At 32.9% G+C, this 20,751-nt stretch overlaps 1 long non-coding RNA gene across 3 annotated transcripts; it reads left to right on the top strand.

Annotated features, from left to right (window-relative positions):
* Positions 1-2,386: 2,386 nt before the first annotated feature.
* Positions 2,387-6,489, top strand: LOC120086992 (uncharacterized). Of its 3 annotated transcripts, XR_005484399.2 has the most exons (4): positions 2,405-2,857; positions 2,954-3,019; positions 3,672-4,507; positions 5,928-6,489. It is a non-coding gene; the product is annotated as an uncharacterized LOC120086992 (long non-coding RNA). The 3 variants fall into 3 exon arrangements; XR_016527362.1 differs by lacking the exon at positions 2,954-3,019 and having other exon boundaries at positions 2,387-2,857; positions 5,944-6,489; XR_016527361.1 differs by lacking the exon at positions 2,954-3,019 and having other exon boundaries at positions 2,387-2,857.
* Positions 6,490-20,751: the final 14,262 nt, after the last annotated feature.

Raw genomic sequence — 20,751 nt, 5'->3', positions numbered from 1 at the left:
GAAAGCCTTGAGTGCTATTTATAGGCATCCAAAACTCTTCCTAGCTTGACAACTCCTACTTGTTTGCATGTCTAAATGTCTTCTACTTATGCTGCCAATGCCAATCCTTGCCACATCTAACCTGAATTGTCCTCACCACCTTTAACCAACACAACTCCTTCAATTTTCATGTCTTCTCATGTGCCCACCTTAATTTGCATGAACTCCAAGACATCCCTTAATTAGCCACATGTTCGGATGAGTTAGAAGCTCCACCTTGCTCTCCAAGTTTTCCTTATCATCACATACTCCCTCATGGCCACATATCCTTTCGCACGACTTACCTTTGGCGTATGCGTCCATTAAGATCAATACATCTCCCTCATTGCATGGCACTCACATCACACACTTCATGCCTAACCAACCTTGTCCTATGCGCCCGTGAAGTCCTGAATGACCTTAAAAGAATACCATTCACTCGGCTTCTTGAAGCTCATTCTTTTCTTTCATGTTTTTTTCTTACTAGGTAGCGAATGATGAGGAGTTCCAGGGTGGTGCTAAGTTCAAGGTCTGCCACGCCACAGCAACACTTCCGGATTTAAGTTGTTGTTGTAAACGTTATACTGTTTGTAATAACATAAGTTTAGCCAAACAGTTGTTCCTTATTTACTTGACTTAAAGTTTAGTAAGATTAAAAAAGGTTTAGATGGGCAGTATGTATCACAAAGGGATGGTATCTATCATCCTCACGCCTTCTTTTGGGGTCGAATGGTGAGATCGGGAGGGGGTGTGATAGGGTCCCACCCTCAAATTGCCCAAAAAGGGACTTAGTATATGATTGGACCATAAACAATTTGTTAATTAGAGGAATCACTGGTACTTAACAAAAAAAGATAATTAAAGGGGTAAAATGGATATTATCCAAGCTATAATAACGAATAACTTGTGAAGAAAGGACTGTTGGGAATGGTGTCCTAAATCTCCTGGTAGTCTCGTAGTTTGTAAACTCTGTAAACATATTGTTGTTAATTAAATAAGTGTTATTTTATAAGCATTTACTCAATCCAATAAACTAAGATCCGAGGTTATTTTATGTAACTTAAGCATGTATGTAGAGGCGTACAAGTGGATCATGCCTTAAGTGATAACCTAAATGGTATGTAGTATATGGATAAAAGAGGGATACCTTATCTTTGTGACATTACGGATATGACCTGCTTTGTATATGTTACAAGTATTGTAAAGTGCTACAAATGATCTGATCCTAATCATTCATGTGGAGACATGCGAGCGGGGGTATCCTATACACAGAGTTTGTATAAGATCGGACCATGAAATGATTAGTCTCTTTATATAACGCCGTTGATAATAGAGACTTACATTCCACTAGGATGACCATAGGTGACATGACTTGAATCCTGAGTGAGTTGGGAATTCCTGCCTATGAGGATGGTCCTTTGATTTGTATGGGTGAGAGTGGCCAGATTGCCAACTCAACAAGCCTACCATTTTGGAGATTCGTCTGATTGGGGAGCTGGGAACATAGCTACATAAGATGGAATTCACTCCTTCCTCGAAGTAGGGATAAGTAGATAAATTGCTCCCTTAAGGTATGATTAGGGCTCGTATGCAAACAACTTAGAGCAGACAAAAGAGCTATGCCAATGTGAGACGTAAGGACCTGGAATTTGAGACTGGTGTTAAAGTGTTCTTAAAAGTGGCACCCATGAAAGGTATTCTGATGTTTGGTAGGAAAGAGAAGTTGAGTCCGAGATTCATTGGACTTTTCAAGGTCTTAGAACGAGTTGGCCCCGTAGCTTACCGTTTGGCATTGACCCTAGCATTGTCTTAAATTCATAATGTCTTCCATGTTTCGTTACCGAGGAAGTATGTGATAGACAAGTCCTATGTAGTTGACTTCAAGTCCTTGTAGTTGAATAACAACTTGAGCTACGAGGAGAAACCTATAGAGATCCTCGCCAGAGAGGTAAAGACATTGCGCCGCAGGGAAATTGCATTTGTGAAAGTCCTGTGGCAGAATCACCAGTTCAAGGAGGCTACCTAGGAGCGAGAGGATGAGATGAAGGCCTAGTATCCAGAGCTTTTTCAGGAATGAACTTTCGAGGACGAAAGTTCTTTGAGGAGGGAAGAATGTAATACTCCACATTTTTTTTTTATTTTATAATGTAATTTCGTTAATTTTTATTATTTAAAGGCATTTTTGGAATTTTGGAATTCAACTGTAATTGCGGGAATTTAATTATTGACGTTAAAATTATTCAATTTGGAAATTAATAGCAGGAATTAATTTTATTTTGGGAAGAAAAGAAATTTAATAAAATAAAGTAGAATAAGGAAAAGAATAAAATAAAAGTTTATTCTATTTCCTTTTAAGTTTTTTTTTATTATATAAAAAAAAATCCCTTTTCTTCTTTTTCCTCACGCATGCCCCCCCTCTCTGTTTTCTATTTTCCATTGCCGTTCACGTGCCCTAGCAGCCGCCTCAATTCCCGCTGTTCAGGCCAAGCCACACGCTGTCGTCAACTCCGTAAAGCCTCATTCTCGCGTCGTCAACCAAGTCAACAGTGTCCAACCGCCCGATCTGTTCGCCCAGCCCTCACGCCAACTCGCCGTCAAGTGGAGTCATCCTACCGGTTTGCTCGTGCCATATCTACTAGCCGTTCCTGGTTGACGTCGCGGTGGATTCTACTAGCCCTGAAGCCGACCGTTCGTGCCCCATATCGGGCACGCGTCTGTTCACTCCAGCAAGTCGTTCATCCAATCAGTGCCGGATCATTTCGTGCATTCCATCCACGCCCTCTGTTCACCGTTCGTTGCCACCGCCATCGTTGGGTTTTACCAAATCTGGTAGTTTTGGGTAAGATCGGTTGTGTTTCGAAGTTTCTTGTTTGCCCATTAAATTTTGGATTTTCTTTTTGGTTGATACCTACTATATTTGGAATTTAAATCCAAGATTGGAGTACTTCGAAGTGCGCAACGTGCTGTCCAGCGGATTCGAGTTCGTTCGGCAAGTAGTTTAGTAAGCATTGTGATCCTTGTTGTTGGTTGTTAGGCACCTATTGATTATTGGATTACTTGGAGTCGAAATCTTGTGAGTGTTTGTTGATCAAGTTTCATTTGGGTATGTTAATTAATGATCGTTGGATTAAATTTGTATGTTTGGGTCTTGGTTCCAAAGACTAAAATTTAGTATTATGTCTGTATTTGGGCACTTAATTCGGGATTTATTTTGTTGGAGATCATTAGCTTGGATTAATATCTGAATTTGACTTTGAGGTAAGTAATCTTACTATTGGAACTGCCCACGAGTCAAACACTAGATATATGCTAGCATAATAGATGAATATTAGAACAGAACGATAGAGGTTGTGTTTCCTTCGAGATACACCAGGGGTTGTGTTTCCTTCGGGATACACCAGGGGGTTGTGTTTCCTTCGAGATTCACCAGGGGTTGTGTTTCCTTCGGGATTCACCAGAGGTATTGGGCATACTTAACTACAGTATGATAAAAACCAGTTTTTCATGTATATATGTGTCCCATGAGGACTAGGGCAGTTTTTATGTTTCGTTAGAGGTAGGCATCTAGAGGACATATATGTCTAGCCCGACCCCAGTAGTGGGGTTACTTACTGAGTATTTTATACTCATCCTTTCTCATGTTGTTGTTTCAGGTAAAGGTAGAGATGCACTGGCGATTGACAAGCGGAATTCGTGATCGAGCCACTGGAACCAGTTTTATGCTCCGCTCATGATATTTAGATTTCTTTTCATGTTTTTTTTCAACTTTCAGTTTTGCTGTTTGAAACTTACTATTAAGAATTGTTTTCATACTTATTATTATCATTTATGATTTATGGGTACCCCATTATTTGTTTTTAATATTTGAATTTAATGAAGAACTTTTGAACTTATCTTATTTATTTAGCATTTATTTCACCATAAAATGGTGTCGTTTTAAGTTCCATGCATGCATGTATTTAGTAACAGTCTAACTTAAGTCCTAAGGGGTTGGGTCGTTACAGTGAGATAAAAAGGATTTTTTTTTTTCCAAATCATGCAGTGCAAATTTATTCGAATCAATCTCACAAAAATCACTATCGAGTAAAAATTAGTTTTACTAAACGATAACTTTAGAGTCTAAACTATCAAGTATCGAGTTTACTATATGATAGTTACTCGTTGCTACACTTTCAAGTATCAAGTCTATGCGATAGACTTCTTCTTCTACACGATCGTTTGATCGCATACTCGATCGTTTACCTCCTCCATTCCTCTATCCAAAATCAAACAAAGCCTATAACTCCTGGATTCTCACACTGATAATACCAAGGCAACTTTATTGTGGTGTCGAGTTCTGTTCGAGAATCGAGGATCGAGTTATACTCGCTGGTGATCGAGGATCTTCTAGTTGCTCCTTTAGGTCGAGTTCTGATCGTTGCGCTCGAGTTCTTCTTTGCACGCATTGGAAACTGATCGAGGTAAATACGTGAAGAAAAGTTCTTCAAAGGTATTATACTCGATCCCTTTGTATTTACTTAAGAAGCATGCTATAATTTATTTTCTATGCATAATTGTTTTTGTATGACTGTAAATGTATGTGTTCTTTCTCAATGGAGTTTGGAACGATCCGCTTTCGCTCACTGGTTCTCTAGATTTAGAGTTCTTTCATTGACTTCCTTATATTGATTATATCCATGAGCACAACTTGTCCCATAGTGCATAAAAGTTCAATTAAGGGTCTATAATGTTTCCCCTGTAGTTAATGAATGAAGATTAATTTAAGTAAAAATTTTAATTAATTAATCATGAATTATTGGAGCTTATAAAATGTAGGTTCATAAGGTCCCCTTGCTAGCCCACAACGGACCAACAAGGATCAAATATGATTGAAATAAAATTTGAAGTTTCCAAGCTTTTAGAGGAAACATATTAATTGTATTGGATGCAATTAATACATGATTTATATAAAGTTTGTTTGAATAAGATTCAAACTATAATTACATAATAAGGAGAATTAATTTATTTATGATTTTTAGGCCATTTTTTAAAATCTTATTTCATTTATATAATGCATTTTCTGGTTCTCTATCCATTTATCTTAACTCTTACTTACTTAAAATTGCATTACGAGGGCATAGGTTTGTTGTCACACTGAAAAGCTCCATTAATTAGAAAATGTTTTGCATAATAGATGGTAATATGACACTGAGAGGAATTGTGTGAAATATTTGCCTGCTAAAAAAAGAAGGGAAAAAGAAAGAGTCAGCTGATAAGAAAAAAATTTCTCTCAAAATAAAAAAAGTATCAAAAAGAGAAAAATAATAGTAATAAATTTGTAATTTGCATGCATCACTAAGGTAAAAAGAGCTGCATTTTGCAGTGATCAGTTAGGACACTCGCGAGAAAAGTGTGGGTATGGTTCCCTGTAGTGGAAATGTGAAATCTAGTGCCCTTAGGTAAAAGAAATGCAAGTTTAGGGACCTTAAAATTTTATTTCAGTTGCACCTCAGATGATGTATTACTGTCTCATATGCTTTGATATTTGATGGTTGGTGCTCGACTCAGAATAGGGGGAAAACAAATTGAGGCATCATAAGTCTATTTTGGGCTCGCTTGTGCTTGACATAAATAGCCTATAATTTATTCAGCATGAGAAGAATTAAAATGAAATTCCAATTTTTTCTTGAGTTGATTAAATGCTTTTGGATAGCTTAATTGATTATGAGCATGATTTTGGTTGATTGTTAAGGCTAGAGTAGGAAACATGGTAACTTATTAAGCTAATCTTTGTGTGAATGCCTGTTCTACCTCGCTCGAGGACGATCAAGAATCAAGTTGGGGTGATTTGATAGCATAAAAATGTGTTATCTTCCTCTACTTAATTTGAGGTTGTTGATCAATTTAGTGTACTTTCGATGATTTTATAGTTCTCGGGTGTTTCAGAGATAGAACGAGGTGTTCAGAGTGAAATGGTGCTAAAACAGACCAAATTAGAGTTTAAATGCATCAAGGGAGAAAGAAGGTTGAGAAATTACAAAATTGCCTTTAGGGAAGAGCATATGCGCTCAAAGGTAGAAGTCTTCAATTCTGGGACAATGGGAAAGCGTAACGTTTCAAACTTTTGTAGAGTGCGCCTAATCAATATGCGCAGCACTGTGCTTCATCAAGGGGGCCTTCCAGCCTCATGCGCTACGACACTTTGTGCAGTATTATAAAAGGATATTTTGCCTGATTTTTCATTTTATCACACTTTTTTTTTTCATTTTTGCTCCTGTTTTCTTCTCCTCTCCATTATAAACACTTAGTCTTTTCCATTTTAGTCATTTTGGAGCTTAATCTTTTGTATTTTGAGGATGATTAGAGCTAAAGGTAACTCTTCTAGCTTGGGTTTGATAGTTTTTCCTTTTCTTAGACTAATTGTGAGACTTGTTCTCCATTATACATTGTTTAAACTCTTGTTTAAGGATTTCTACTCTGAATTCTCTACTATGGATTGTGTTTCCATTTATTTGATTGACAACCAATACTTGTTTATGTGATTTTATGCTTAGGTTTAAGGCAATGAACCATTAGGAAGTAAAAAGATTAGATTAACTTGCTTAATGTGAGTTGACCACTATAAGTAATGCTTTAATCAATCTTGAGGTAGAAATCATATTAAATGAGTTAATTAGACTGTGGAAATTCATTTGTTCATTCTAACATATCCCTAAAGCTTAATACGATTAGTTAAGGTGCTTAGAACATATTTGTTTTCTATGCAACTTGATTACTTAGGTAATTAGGATGGTTAATTAAGATTCTAATTAATTTGGCTAGGCTTAAGTAAAGAATGTTTGGTCTAGAGTTCAATGATCAATTAATCTAATCGGGGAAACATAACATCAAATTTGAGCTAGATCTTTTCACTATTAAATTCCACAAAACTCTCTCTCTCTCTCTTATTCTCTTATTCTCATTTAAATTTCATGCAAATTTATTTTAAATTGGAACAATTCCAATCAACAACCCTCCCTCCCCAATTCGGTTACTATACTATAAGCTTTTCAATTAAGGAATCATTGTGGTCCCTTGTTGTTCGACTCCATACTTCACTTAACTGCCTATTTTAGAGTAATGCATGGGATATTATTTGATTTGGGTTGGAATATGTTTATGACACCCTTTTGCTCAATCACGAAGCAAAATTAGGGTTTTCTCAAACCCTAAATCATGACCTAGTGTTTCGTTTTTATTTTATTTTCTAGGAATGCTTAAAGTCGATGAACTTTGCTATTTTAATTTAATTATGCATGAGATGTATGACTTAAGTTATATTTGGATGTTGTATAAGTATGCCATTTAGATTAAAATCCAACCAAAGGTTAAGCATACCATGCATTATTTAAATATAAGTATTATATTTAATGCATATCAAGATTCTCATTATTTAAATATAAATATTATATTTAATAGATGCATTTAAAGATTTTGCTTTAATTAAAATATATTTGATATATTAGATGATTAATTAAAGAATTTAGTAAGATTGCATGCTTAAATAAAGATTTAACTAATTAATTTTAGTTTACACTTATATTTTTCTAATGAGATTAGAAAGATTGTATCTTGCCTAACACGATTAGATTCTTGCTTGGATAAAGATAAAATTAATTTTAATTTATCTTTATAATTTTCTAATGAGATTAGAAATATTGTATTCTTGCCTAATAGAATTACAATCTTACTTAGATAAAGACACAATTAATTTAATTTTAGTTTATCTTTATAGATTTATAATGAGATTAGAAAGATTGCATGTTTGCCTAATGAGATTAGGACCTCACTTGATAAAGATAAAATTGATTCAAATTTTAAATAGTTTAAAATATTCATTTTTCTTTATTAAAATTTCTAATGAGATTAGAATAAAGTTAATTGAAAGCTTATGTAATGAGATTAGATTAAAATAATTTTTTATTTAATTTTAAATGGTTTAAAATGGGCAAATAAAAAGATTTAAAAAATAAAAGGTTGCCTATAAGAAAGCTCTATTTAAGGAAGATTTTGTCTAAGGATGGGGTATTTAAGCTGACCGCCTAGAAAACACCACTACCTGGGAGTTGAATTAGTCAAACTTTTATTATAACATAATGGGATTAGTTTATTAAAGGGTTTAATAAACTTGTGAAATCTCACATTAGGTAAACTATCCAAACATAAAAGTTATGTTTGGGCAAACAAAAGTAAAACTTAGATAAATGATTTAGTTCAAGTTTGTTTAAGGAATTAAGCCCTTAATATCAAAATACTTAGTGAAAGAATAGATGTATATGATATGTCGTTTCTCTTACATTCTCTTGGAAAATTCACATCGTGAGATTCATGGTTGGCCTCGTGGCGACTTTTGCTTCCATCCCCCTAAAGAAGGTGTTTACATAGGTCAAGAATAGGGTGAATTAGAGAGTTTTTATAGTAAGTGGGAGAATGACATGTATCAACATATCTTGCGGTCTTCATCATTGATTTACAATGTGAGATTAATGCTTGGCCTCGTGGCGGCTTTTGCTTCCACCCCCCTTATGAAGGTGTTTGCATTAGTCAATATCAAGGTAAACTCAAAAAATGGACAGGATTGTAGTTTTTCTGTTTCCAATATTGACCTTCCCTTTGACAAGCTTGTTGGGGAAGAGCTATAAGATAAAAAATTATGTATTACACTTACAATGACACATTAAGATGGTTAACGTTGTTATGACCAAAAAATAATAACTAAATATTATAAGAATAAGAGCTATTTTGGTATAATGTTTGGTTGAGAATATCGTAACCCAATGAAAAACACTTGACCTACCCTTCAGTAGTAGTTGTTCAAATCACTAGAGAACCATAGCAATAGAAATGATTTATAGGGTTCATTTTTTCCAATTGTTTGATTTCTATGCTGAACATAAAATGGATATTTGATTGCATGTTGTTAACTAATGTATTTTATATATTTTAATGTTATGTCATTTTCTCTCATGATTTTAATTTTGAATTACGGATATAAGTCAAATTTGAGACAATGTATTTATTAAAAAATTATATTGACACTATATTAATGGCAATGTAATTTGGGAAGTTGTCTTTAATTGAGAAATGTTCTCAAAGTTATGTTGCCAATTTCATGAATTGTTAATAAATCATGTGATTAATGAATCAAAATTGGAGAGAGAGAGCTTATTGATGTCTAGCATAGAAGGTAAAAGACCAAACAACAGCTTATTGATGTTGAAGTTAATGTAAGCTTTATTTAGATATTTATCCAAATGATCTCAAAATTATGTAATGTGATAATCCAAGAAAATAAACCATGTGACTAGAACTATATTTGAAAATTGTTTCCAAATTAGCTTGGGAAGTTACACTATAAGGAATTTTTTGAAATACCTCAAGGAGAAGAAAAATAAGAATTAAAGTAAATTTTATTTATTGGATTCTTGGTGGAGAATAAAGATTCATACCTAGATAGTTGAATAAGGATTCTCTAACAAATTTTCCTTCATTGTAATTAGATTGTAATTTTTGAAGAATACTTAATGATGTAGAATTGTTTATACATGTTGGCACCAGGAAGCGCATCTCAATTAGTGTAGTGGGAGATGTAAGATGTCACAATTGTTACTATGCTGAAAATGATGCTTTTATCATCTAATTTCTCAAAACTTTATTATTAACTAATTCATAAGATATGGATGTGTCACACCCCCTCCTAGAATACCTTTTTAACCTTAAACGAGGTGTGAAGATAGTAAATATACTAGCCCTTTTGTGATACATATTGTCCACCTGAATCCATTCTACTTGGCAACTCATTACAACTATTTTAATAGCAACATGATTTAAATTGTTAACCACTTAAACAACCAACTCTAAACTTCCATAGGCCTATACTAAGCTAGCCTATCCATACATAAATCTAAGATACTAAAACCATATGAGAAGACCAATGCAGTGGTAGATTTCGATTTCAAATGACACCCAGAACTCTTTAGTTACCTGAAGGAGGGTGGGGAATAAAAAAAAAAGAATGAGTTGGAAAGTACAGTGAGTGATACTTTAATACGAATATAGGTTTCCTGTAAAAAAAAAAAAAACATTTACAAAATCCTTCAAATTAATCCCAAACTATTGACAAGGTATTTAAACACCCAGTAAAATTTCAAAACATACTCATCAACAAAGAAACCTTTAAAACATATTAAAATAGTGGAATGACAAGATCATAGTTTCCTCAAATATATCCAAAATTGAAAAGTACATAGATCACATCCAAATTCCATAATACCACACCAACCCATATAAACATGCATATATACTTCAGAAAGCCACACCAAACCCTATACCCATTATCTTGTTGGTATTGATATACTTAGCGTTAAGATATCCCATCTTATGTGCACATGTCAACATTTTCCATCAGACGTACATGAGGCACGCTGACATTTTCGGGGTACAAAATCCAGTAGCTTGAAATCCATTTCCAAATAACCACAATATTTAGAAGAAAACAATTCAGTTACGAACGAATTTGACACAAGATTCAGAAGAAAACAATTCTTGAAGGGTTGACCCAATGGTAATTTGACCCAACTGTAGTTATGAGTGATTCATAAAGGGTTGACTTACTGTTGATTGGTTATATCCATGAACATAGAAATATATCTATAGTGCGAAGAGTGCAATTGTTGATCTTTAGTGGAATAATCGACAGTTAATGAATGTTTATTAATTTAATTAAAGAGTTTAATTAATTAATCCTGTATCGTTGGAGCTTCTAATCTGTAGGTCCATAAGGTCCCCTTGCTAACTCATTAAGGATAAGACAAGGAATAAGTACTTTGGATTAATTTGAATTGTTCAAATTATGTAAGGGAATTACAGGTATTTATTATATCAATATGATTAATATAATGTATAAAGTATAATGTATAGTGATACACAATAGTATTTAGTTAATTATAAATATGAGTTATAATTAAAACTATATAGTATGTGAGAGATAAATATTTCAATAAGATTCATATATTAATTATATGAATGAGATTCATATAAATACTATAGGTTAAAATTTAATATGAATAAGATTCATATTAAAACTATAGGTTATAAGAAAGATTTGTATTTTAATGTGATAAAAATGTATATTATATGATTGATGAAATAAGAGTTAGTTAATTAATCCTTTTAGTTATATTTTATTAATATAATATAATTAATCTTAACTCCCTATCGTAGTGGAGTTATTTTCACGATGGGTGGAGAGTTATTGTAACTCCTCTTCTCATTCTTCTTTATGTGTGTATTCAAAAAACAGAAGAGAGGTTGGTTGTTTGTGTAGGAAAAAAAAAATCTCTTTCAAGAAAAGAAGATTCTATAAAAGTTTTATCTACTTTTCCCTTCTCTTTTTCATTCCTTGCTAAAGAATAGCAAGCTCACTGAGTGCTAGTGTCCAAGGAACGATTCTTACGTTCATGGTATTTTGGTTGAGACTCTTGTTGTTCGTGTAGAGAAGTTTCATTGTTCGTGATCCATAAAGAGGAAAAACGTGAAGAACTCCCCACCCATCGTGAAAATAACTCCCCTGCCTTTGAAACTAACGCATATGGACATACAATAATATTTATTTATGAAATTCCTTAAATAATTGAAGGTACTAGAATCATATAATTCAAATATTAGAGAATCATATATATATTACAAAGATTCTTATATTGATTAAAACATTCCAAATGAATGTGATATAATCATCTTATTAAATATGTGTTGAAAGAAGAGTATAAAAATTATCCTATTTGTCCATATATTTTTATAAAGAATCACAACCAATATTTTCAATATATTATTTATGTATATAATTTGTAATAGAAACTCCTTAAATAGATTTCAAAGACAATAGATTTTTTTAAGAAACAAATCAAGATAATAGTTTCCAAAAACAAAGTTTTGCCTTAGTTTGCAACTTAGCATAAAATAGATGAAATTATGTCAATCAATATATACATTAAATATTTTACAAATACTATGTATGTAACAACCCAACTCTTTAAGACTACTAACAAGGTCATTACCTTATTCATGCATAACTTTGAAAGCAAACTCTTTTCAACTTAAGCAAAAGAATCAAACCCTTTTATAAAATGTATGACTTTAATAAAATAAAAGTTCAAATAGCATAAAACCTTAGTTCGGGGTACCCCTAAAAGAACATAAAGCAAAACTAAAAAATTTTCATAAAGTGTTCAACAGTGCAAACATTATAACACTAGGTTCAAACATCAAGATTAGCATTTCAAACATAAAATCATGAAAACATGACAGAAGCATCTAATTAGTCCTAATGGTATGATACGATTAAGGATGAAGGAACTATTGAAGGTCCTTAAGCGGAACAACGGGATCAGACCTAAACCCAAAATTTACAGAATGTTAAAATTTACAGCAACAAACAGAAATTATGCATTTATAAAGAAAAAAAAAACAACATGATTAAGAAAAATAAGAAGAGAAAAGGGAAGAGCGGACTTACCCTTGAAGATCGAGTTCTTCACGTTTCCTCTTCTAAAAAAATCACGAACTTGAAAATAGTAAAATTTACAAATAGCCACCACCAAAATGGTTTCCTCTATATTCTCTGGGATGAGAATTTAGGAGTTGTGGGGGCTCTAATTATTTTGGATGAGGGAGATCGAGAGATTGAGAGAAGAGAAAAGAAGGGTGATTGGGACGGATCTTAAGAATTTTTACAGAACCGTTCTGTAAAACCACTCGAGGAAGAAAAACCTAAATATCTATGCTACTCCTCTTCCCGCTAACGAAGTGGAGAGAAAGAAAGGGAAGAAGTTACAACTCCCTCCCATAATTATTTTCAAATAAATTAAAATAAATTAAGTAAAATAATTAATTTATTTTAATAAAATATTTAATATATATTTATATATAACATAATATAATATAACGTATATATATATATATATTAAACTATATGTTATATTAAATATAACTTATGACCTATAGTTTATATTGTATCAAATATAATATAATCTATTGTTTCTATTATCTCATCAATGACATTTAATATAAATCCCATTTATAATAAATTAGATGAATGCAATTTCATATAATTAATATTTGAATCATATTCAAATATTTATTTTCTCTCAAATATACTTAAAATCATATCATATATAATTAAAATTAAATTAATTATATCATATATAATTAATTCCCTCAATTAATTTGAACAATTTAAATTAATCCAAAAATTATTCTCATTTATTCTCATTGAGCTACTGAGGGGACCTCATGGATTTGTAGCTTAAAGCTCCAACGGTATGCGAATAATTAACTAAACTATTTAATTAAATTATTCACTATCCGTACTACAAATATATTTCTGTGTCCATTGGATATAACCAGTCAACAGTTCGATGGCCTTTCACAAATTGCTCGTAAGTACAGCTGGACCAAAATTATCATTTTGCCCCTGTAGTTACATCTATCTCCTTAAGTACCACTGATTCTTCTAATGAACAATAAACCATAGTCCAACTATGATCAAACCTTTCTCAGGCAAGGAGAGGGTGTGGCGCTACATTGTTCAAGCCCCAGAATCAACCGAGCAATTTATCTACTTACCTCGATGTTGGGGAAGGAGTGAATTTCTTCTTGTGTAGCGGTGTTCCCAGCTTCCCATTCAGACGAATCCCCAAAATGGTAGGCTTATTGAATCAATGATTTGGCAACTCTCACCTATACAAGTCAAAAGACCACCCTCATAGGCAGGAGTTCACAACTCAGTCTTTATTATGAATGACATTATATAATGAGACTAAATATTTTATGATCCCTTCTTATACAAACTTCTTTGTATATAATATCCTTGCTCACATGTTCATATGAATGATCATGATCAGATCATTTATAGCACTTTACAACAATTGTAACATCTAAAAAGCGGGTCATACTCGTAATGTCACCTATATACTACATACCTTTTAGATTATCACATAAATATGATCCACCCATATGTCTCCACATATATGTTTAAGTTACAAAGATAATCTTGGATGTTAGTTTATTGGTTTGTGGTTAATGCAACTAAAATATCACATATTTTATAGACAATGAATAAAATATCAAATATTTTATTAAATACATAAGGAGTTTATTCAACAATATTACAAATTATAGGATCCTACGAGATTTAGAGCATCAATCTCAACACAAAAGAAGAGAGGGAGATTCACGATGCAATGAGCAGCCTACTACCGGCGAATCGTGGCGAGCAATGACGTTTGGTGGTGCTTGGAGTGGGCTGGAGTGTGGTGTCGTGAAAGAAAAAGACTGGCGGTGGGCATCTAAGGCTTGGGTCACAACGTGTAACTAGGGAGAGAGACAGATCTGGGGGGAGGGGTTCCGTGCGTAACAGTGTGAGAGGATTTTTTTTTTTAATTACTTTCTCCTTTTTTTTTTTTTTTTTTTTTAATTTTATTCGCTCTTAACTTAACCCTAACAAAATATAATATAATAATAATAATAATAATAATAATAATAATAATAATAATAATAATAATAAAATCCCTTTCCTTTTCCATCTCAAATTCCAAATATCCTTTCAAAATTTTAAATTCCAAATCCTTTTGAGAAAAAAAAAAATTTAAATCAATTCTCTTATAAAATTGATTTAATTTAATTATCTTCTCCAAATCCATTAAATTCAATATTCTTTAAAATGAAACAATCCTCCAATTATCTCCAAAAAAAAAAAAAAAAAAAAACCCTCCAAATCTCAATTTGAATTCAATTTCACAAATTGTATTAAAAATTGAATTAAATCCTAATTCTCTTTAAATTAAATTTCAATTTCCAAACCTTCATCGAAGCAAATTTTAAAATCGAATCATCATTGCACAATAACTCAATTTAATCTCAAAATTCAAAATAACCGTCAAATATTTGAAGATAATGAAATTTAAATGATCTAAAAATTTGGGATGTCACATTTCACCCGCAATTTCATATATTATGTTTAAGGTAAAATGGATTAGGAATATCCATTTTATATATCTACTCCAATATCTTTCTTTTTGAGGAATAACATATTTATACAACAAAGTTACTAAAAAATACTCGAAAAGAAGATATTAAAGTAGACTTAAACATATATTATGTTTTATTTGATAATTATTTTACATGAATTTATTTAGAAAATTTACAATGGATAGCAAATTAAAAATATATAATTGTAGGCGTCACTAATATATGAAAAATTGCATATATGAAAAATTTCTTAAATTTGAATTTTTGTTTATTTCGTATTTTAATTTTTCCCTTTTAACATATTAAAGTTTTTGTTATATCAGTCAACTAGTATACTAGATTTAAAGTATATCGATAGTGTATTTTTTACATTGATTTGTATATATTTTTTCTTTTCTATTTGCACAAATATGAGTTATCACTCATTTCAAATTTTGGAGTTGCTACATTTTTTAAAATATTTTTTTTGTTTTTCCCTTTTAAATGTTTTCCTTTTTGCAGTCATACAACTCGTAGAATTGTTTGTTTAGAATCAAAGCTTAATTTATAATCATTTCCAAACTAGTTTTGCAATTAAACATGAACAACTATATGTTATCAAGAGATAGTATATTGCCTAATTTATGTAATATATCACTTATATACTAGGGATAAATTATTTTAGCTATATTAGTTAATTGATATACTTAAATAGAGTATATACCTTTGATATAGTACAATAATCTGTAATCGTTGCTGTTGTAGACCATCTTAGTTTATTTATCTATCACTACAAATTTCTTCTACAGAGAGAAAGAGATGATTTATTGGGAATGTGCAAGAAATTTGTTGTTAAAGTTTTGGATGCTTCGAGAGGCATACACTGTCACACCCCACCCCGAGCCCGCCTCTAAAACCCGAGAGGAGGCGTGAGGACGGCAGATACCACCATTTTGTGATACCTACTGCCCATCTCTACCTTACTACACGCAGTAAACTTTAAGTCAAGGAGATAACAACAACTGATTTAATTAGGCCCATTTTATTACAACAATATAATGGTTATACAACTCCAAGACTTAACTACAAAGTTTACAACATCAACTCTTAAACCTCGGAAGTGTAACTGTGGTTGTGGCAGGCCTTGACCTTAGCAGCACCCTGGAACTTCTCACCTTTCGCTACCTGGGAAGAAAAACATGAAAGAAAAAGGATGAGCTTCACAAAGCTCAGTGAGTGGTAAGCAACTTCTAGAGTCTATTTCAACTCATAATAACAAGCATATCATATATAAAAGGTTAACACACAAACCTCAGCCTTGAATGAGTCTGATCTCTATCTACACACACGATAGATAGTCAACTGTTACTAATCATAAACGCTTACTCTTTTGCATTCCCCTTTGTTCTCTACGTAAACATAGCTCCTCGCTTATGGACCCAGAAGCAAGACCTGTTGGCCTATTGGATTTTTGGCCCTTAATCTCAAATTAATTCATTTTAATTAATTAATTAATCAATGTTTTGATGATAACAAACTCAATTTTTAATTAATGAAAATTTTAGTATTTTAATATGTCCATAGCGTAGAGCTCGGAACAACGATTCCAACACCTCTTGAATCACTCAAATCGGAGCTAAAACGAAGACGATATGACCGAAACAAGTTTATAGAGAAAATACCATGGTGGATGACGTGACATAACAGACCATTTGCATGTAGACATGTGGCAGCATATTGGTTGAATGGTGGATCATTAAGAGATTAACATATGATGGACTTTTGATTTTTGGATTGATTTAAAAAAAATGAAATTTAAAAGAAATTTAAAAGAAAAAGAAATTTAATATTATTTTATGTTTGTGTCTAACGGCTAGTTTTTTACACATGGTATGTTTTTTTATTTTTGGATTTATTTAAAAAGAATGAATTTAAAAAGAAAATGAATTAAAAGGAAAATGAATTTAATATTATTTTATGTTTGTATCTAACGGCTAGTTTTTGACACATGGTATGTTTTTTATTTTTTGGATGAATTTTAAAAAGAAAATGAATTTCAAAAGAAAATGAATTTAATATTATATTTTGTTTCTATCTAACGACTAGTTTAGTTTAAAATCTTCACCATTGATTTTTCTTTTCCAAAATCCAATGGTTCAAATTAATTGTGGTTTCTAAAAATTTTTCCATCTTTATATAAACCATCTTCCTCTCCAAATTTTGAACGAACAAATTTTACATTTCATAATCCTCAAAAACTCAGAAGTTCCCATTGTTGCTCTCTCTAAGCTCCCAATTTTTTTCTTTTCATCTTATTCTTGAGAGAGTGTTATTGTATTGTGAGGATAAATTTGTTGAGTGCTTAAACTTATAAATCCACTCTAGTGAGAGTTGTATTGTGTTCTTAAAAAATTCCAACATTTGTAACAGTTTGATCCTAAACCGTGGAAAAGATCGGGTTTGCTCTTGAACCCGTAAAAGGAGCGGTGGTGTAATGGTTGGGCTCTAATCCGTGGAAAGAGTCGGAAAGATTTTATTCATATTCCCAAGAGGTGCTTGGGGAGTGGAGTAGGTCGAGTTTGACTGAACCACTATAAAAATTACGGTGTCTTCTTCTCTAACTCTTTCCTTTTTATTTTTGCAATTAATTTAAGCAATTTATTGTATGTTTTAGTTTGTTCTTATTTATTTGCTAAAATTTGATAGAATCAAATTATCACACTTTTTGTCATCTTATTTATTGCATAAATTGATTTTTTCTTATTATTTATAAAAAGTGTATTAATTAGTTTAATTGGGTTAATTTAGAAATAAAGTTTAATTAAACCCTATTCACCCCTCCTCTAAAGTTGCCATATCAATCCAACACGACCCTTTGACCATCCCATAAGAGGTTCCTCCCACAGGCTCAGGAACTAGACCTTTCGATCCCCTGGCCATCTTGTGAGGTTCTACTTTCGAGCTCAAGAACTAGGTCCATTGACCCCCTGGCCATCCCAATCACATAATCTCATTCTTATGCTAAATACTCCTTCATAACATAAGTATATACAATTTACTCTAAAAGATATGCTTAAAACTTAAAGGAAAGTACCACACACCTTGGTAAGGTAGGAATCTTCCTCTCTAGACGTTCCTTAGTCTTCTCGAGCTCCTCTTTTGAACCCTCAATTCCAGATTCAATTTAAAGATCTGATTACTCATAGTTTCAAGCCTTATCTCCATACACTTCCTTCTGCAAACATGTTCTAAAATGTCTCAGGAAGTTTACCTTCAAATATTAGCTCGGAAATCCTTGTGCTTTGGACGAAATTATCAAAATATTAAGATTGGTTCAAGCTTACCCGATAGCTCGATCCTTCTGTCTTTTTCTCACTCTCCAACCCGATTCCTCAGAGCTTCTTCTCCAGCAGCCAACCATGAAAGCTAGACTCTTAGAGCTTTCAGGTGGCTTTGGAATCACCCCAAGCATACGAGTATTCTGGGAGAAATCCTCATCCCAAATTGTTGCTACTTCTAGACTTCACTGTCCGATATCATCTCCTTCTTTTGGAACTTCATGATCAATGCATAACTATCTCCGAAACTGCTCTTAAACAATCTTCTTACTATAGTTTAAGAGGATTTCGAGCTATGTACTGAAGAGACCTTTTGTGGTGGTATTTATAGGCTAAAGGAACCAATCATTCTAATTTCTTAAGGCTTCCAATGCAAGACACCTCCTACTCTTGAAGTGTTTGCACCATGTTTTGCCATCACCTACTTCTTTTGCCATTCACCTACTTTTATGCCACACACCTACTTGAGTTATCTTCCTCATGCATAAGACTTCCTTTGCATGAAACTTAATTCGTCCAACTCCTACTAACTCAAGTCTAACCACCTCTCGGTGTAGCCATTTATCCAGATGAGCTCATCAGCCTTGCGTAACGCAAGCCTCAGCACCGCTCCATCACTTAGTCCATCGTACAGCTTTTTCACTTCATCGCTTAGCTCCATCGTTTACTAAACATCTCGCTGTCGCTTAACAACCAGCTCTCTCGCTGTCTCTCGGTGTAATCGTCTAGTGTCTGCATCCATCGCATAACACCAATGCCCCATCATGTAGCTCAATTGTTTAGTAAACGATCTCACTCTCAGCAATCTTGCTCTTAACGATCTCGCGCGTAGCCTATTGCTTAGCTGCCGTGCCCATCGTATAGCGCTAACGCCTTATCGTCTAACGCATTCGCTCATCGCATAGCGTCATCGCCCAACACCTGCGTCTATCGTGCAACGCCCATCGTTTAGTATTTTGCCTATCATGTAGTGCTCACGCTCATCATGTAGTGCCATCGTGTAGTCTATCTCTTAGTGCCCACGCATCGCCTAACGTCTAAGCTCATCGTCTAGGTCTCGCTCAATGCTTAACGCTATCGTGTAGTGCTATCATATAGTTCTATCGTGTAGCGCATCACCTCACATCGTTTAGCGCCACGCGCAGCTACACGATCGCCTAGCGCATTCCTCAGCACCACCCCAAAGCTATACGATCGTCTTCCTAATGCCTTGCGCTCAAGCTTCTCTTGCTCTCTCCGCTCACGCTCACACAAACTCAACGCATGAGCAACTTTGGCAATGCCTCTTGCCAACGCCTCGGCCAATCATGCGTCCAACCTCACAAACTCACGCATGGTTGCCTCTAGCTTAATCTCTTTTAAACCTCAACTTACCCAGCCTCATCTCATGCGTTAATGTTTCTAACACCCAACGCACAGTTCCTTTTGACTTTACCCTTAGCCAAATTTCACTAGTTAAGGCTTATCTCAAAGCTATTCCAAGAAAATCTATTCAACATTTAGAATTTCCTTTTCTTTGAGATATGATTTAACTTATACTTAGTTAATCCCCTTAGTTACCTGCTTAAGTAGGAAAAATGGAAATCCGGGTTTCACATACACGAGGTGAATTTATATTGTTGATATACTTAATTTTAGATATATTATTAGTATATTATTGATATACTTACTTTTATGTATAACAATGTGAATTACAATTGGTTTTAGTTTTTATACTCTTACGATATTTTGTAGTTATGGTTAAGCTTCCAATAGTTCTTTTTCATAGTAATTAATGGGATGATCAACAATGCTGCGTGGAATATAAAATTATTATTGTTTTGATTGATGAAGTGATGATCTTGTAGATTTTTTTGAACTTCATGGGAAGAAAGTCCCACTTCATACATCTATCATTGATATTTAAAATATATTATATTTCAATCATTAATAACTTCAAGTAAAACATGAGAGTATCATTTGATCAACATTTCAAGTGTATCAAATATTGACCAACAATTATTACTTGGAGTAAAACATAAGTGATTTATGGATTTTTCTAGTGTATCGATAGTATATCTCACACAATCAACATTCATTTTTATATCATAAGTTAAGGAACATTCGTTTGAAGTAAAACGTAAATCAACATTCATTTTATATCAATTGTCAATGAACATTTATGTAAATATATCAATTTATTGATATTATAAACTAGATATAAATCTATAATAACTTGAAATAAAATATGAGGGCATCATTTTATTGACTTTTCATGTTGTATCATATATCAATTAGTAATTAATTAAAGTAAGACAAAAATCTATCATTTTATGAATATTTCAAGTATATCAACAATATATCTCAACATTCATTTTATTGATATTCAATG

The sequence above is a fragment of the Benincasa hispida genome, chromosome 1, assembly GCF_027475165.1.
Source record: "Benincasa hispida cultivar pf3 chromosome 1, pf3_genome.v1.1, whole genome shotgun sequence".
Lineage (NCBI taxonomy): Eukaryota > Viridiplantae > Streptophyta > Magnoliopsida > Cucurbitales > Cucurbitaceae > Benincasa > Benincasa hispida.
This window is presented reverse-complemented; position numbering and strand designations above follow the sequence as displayed.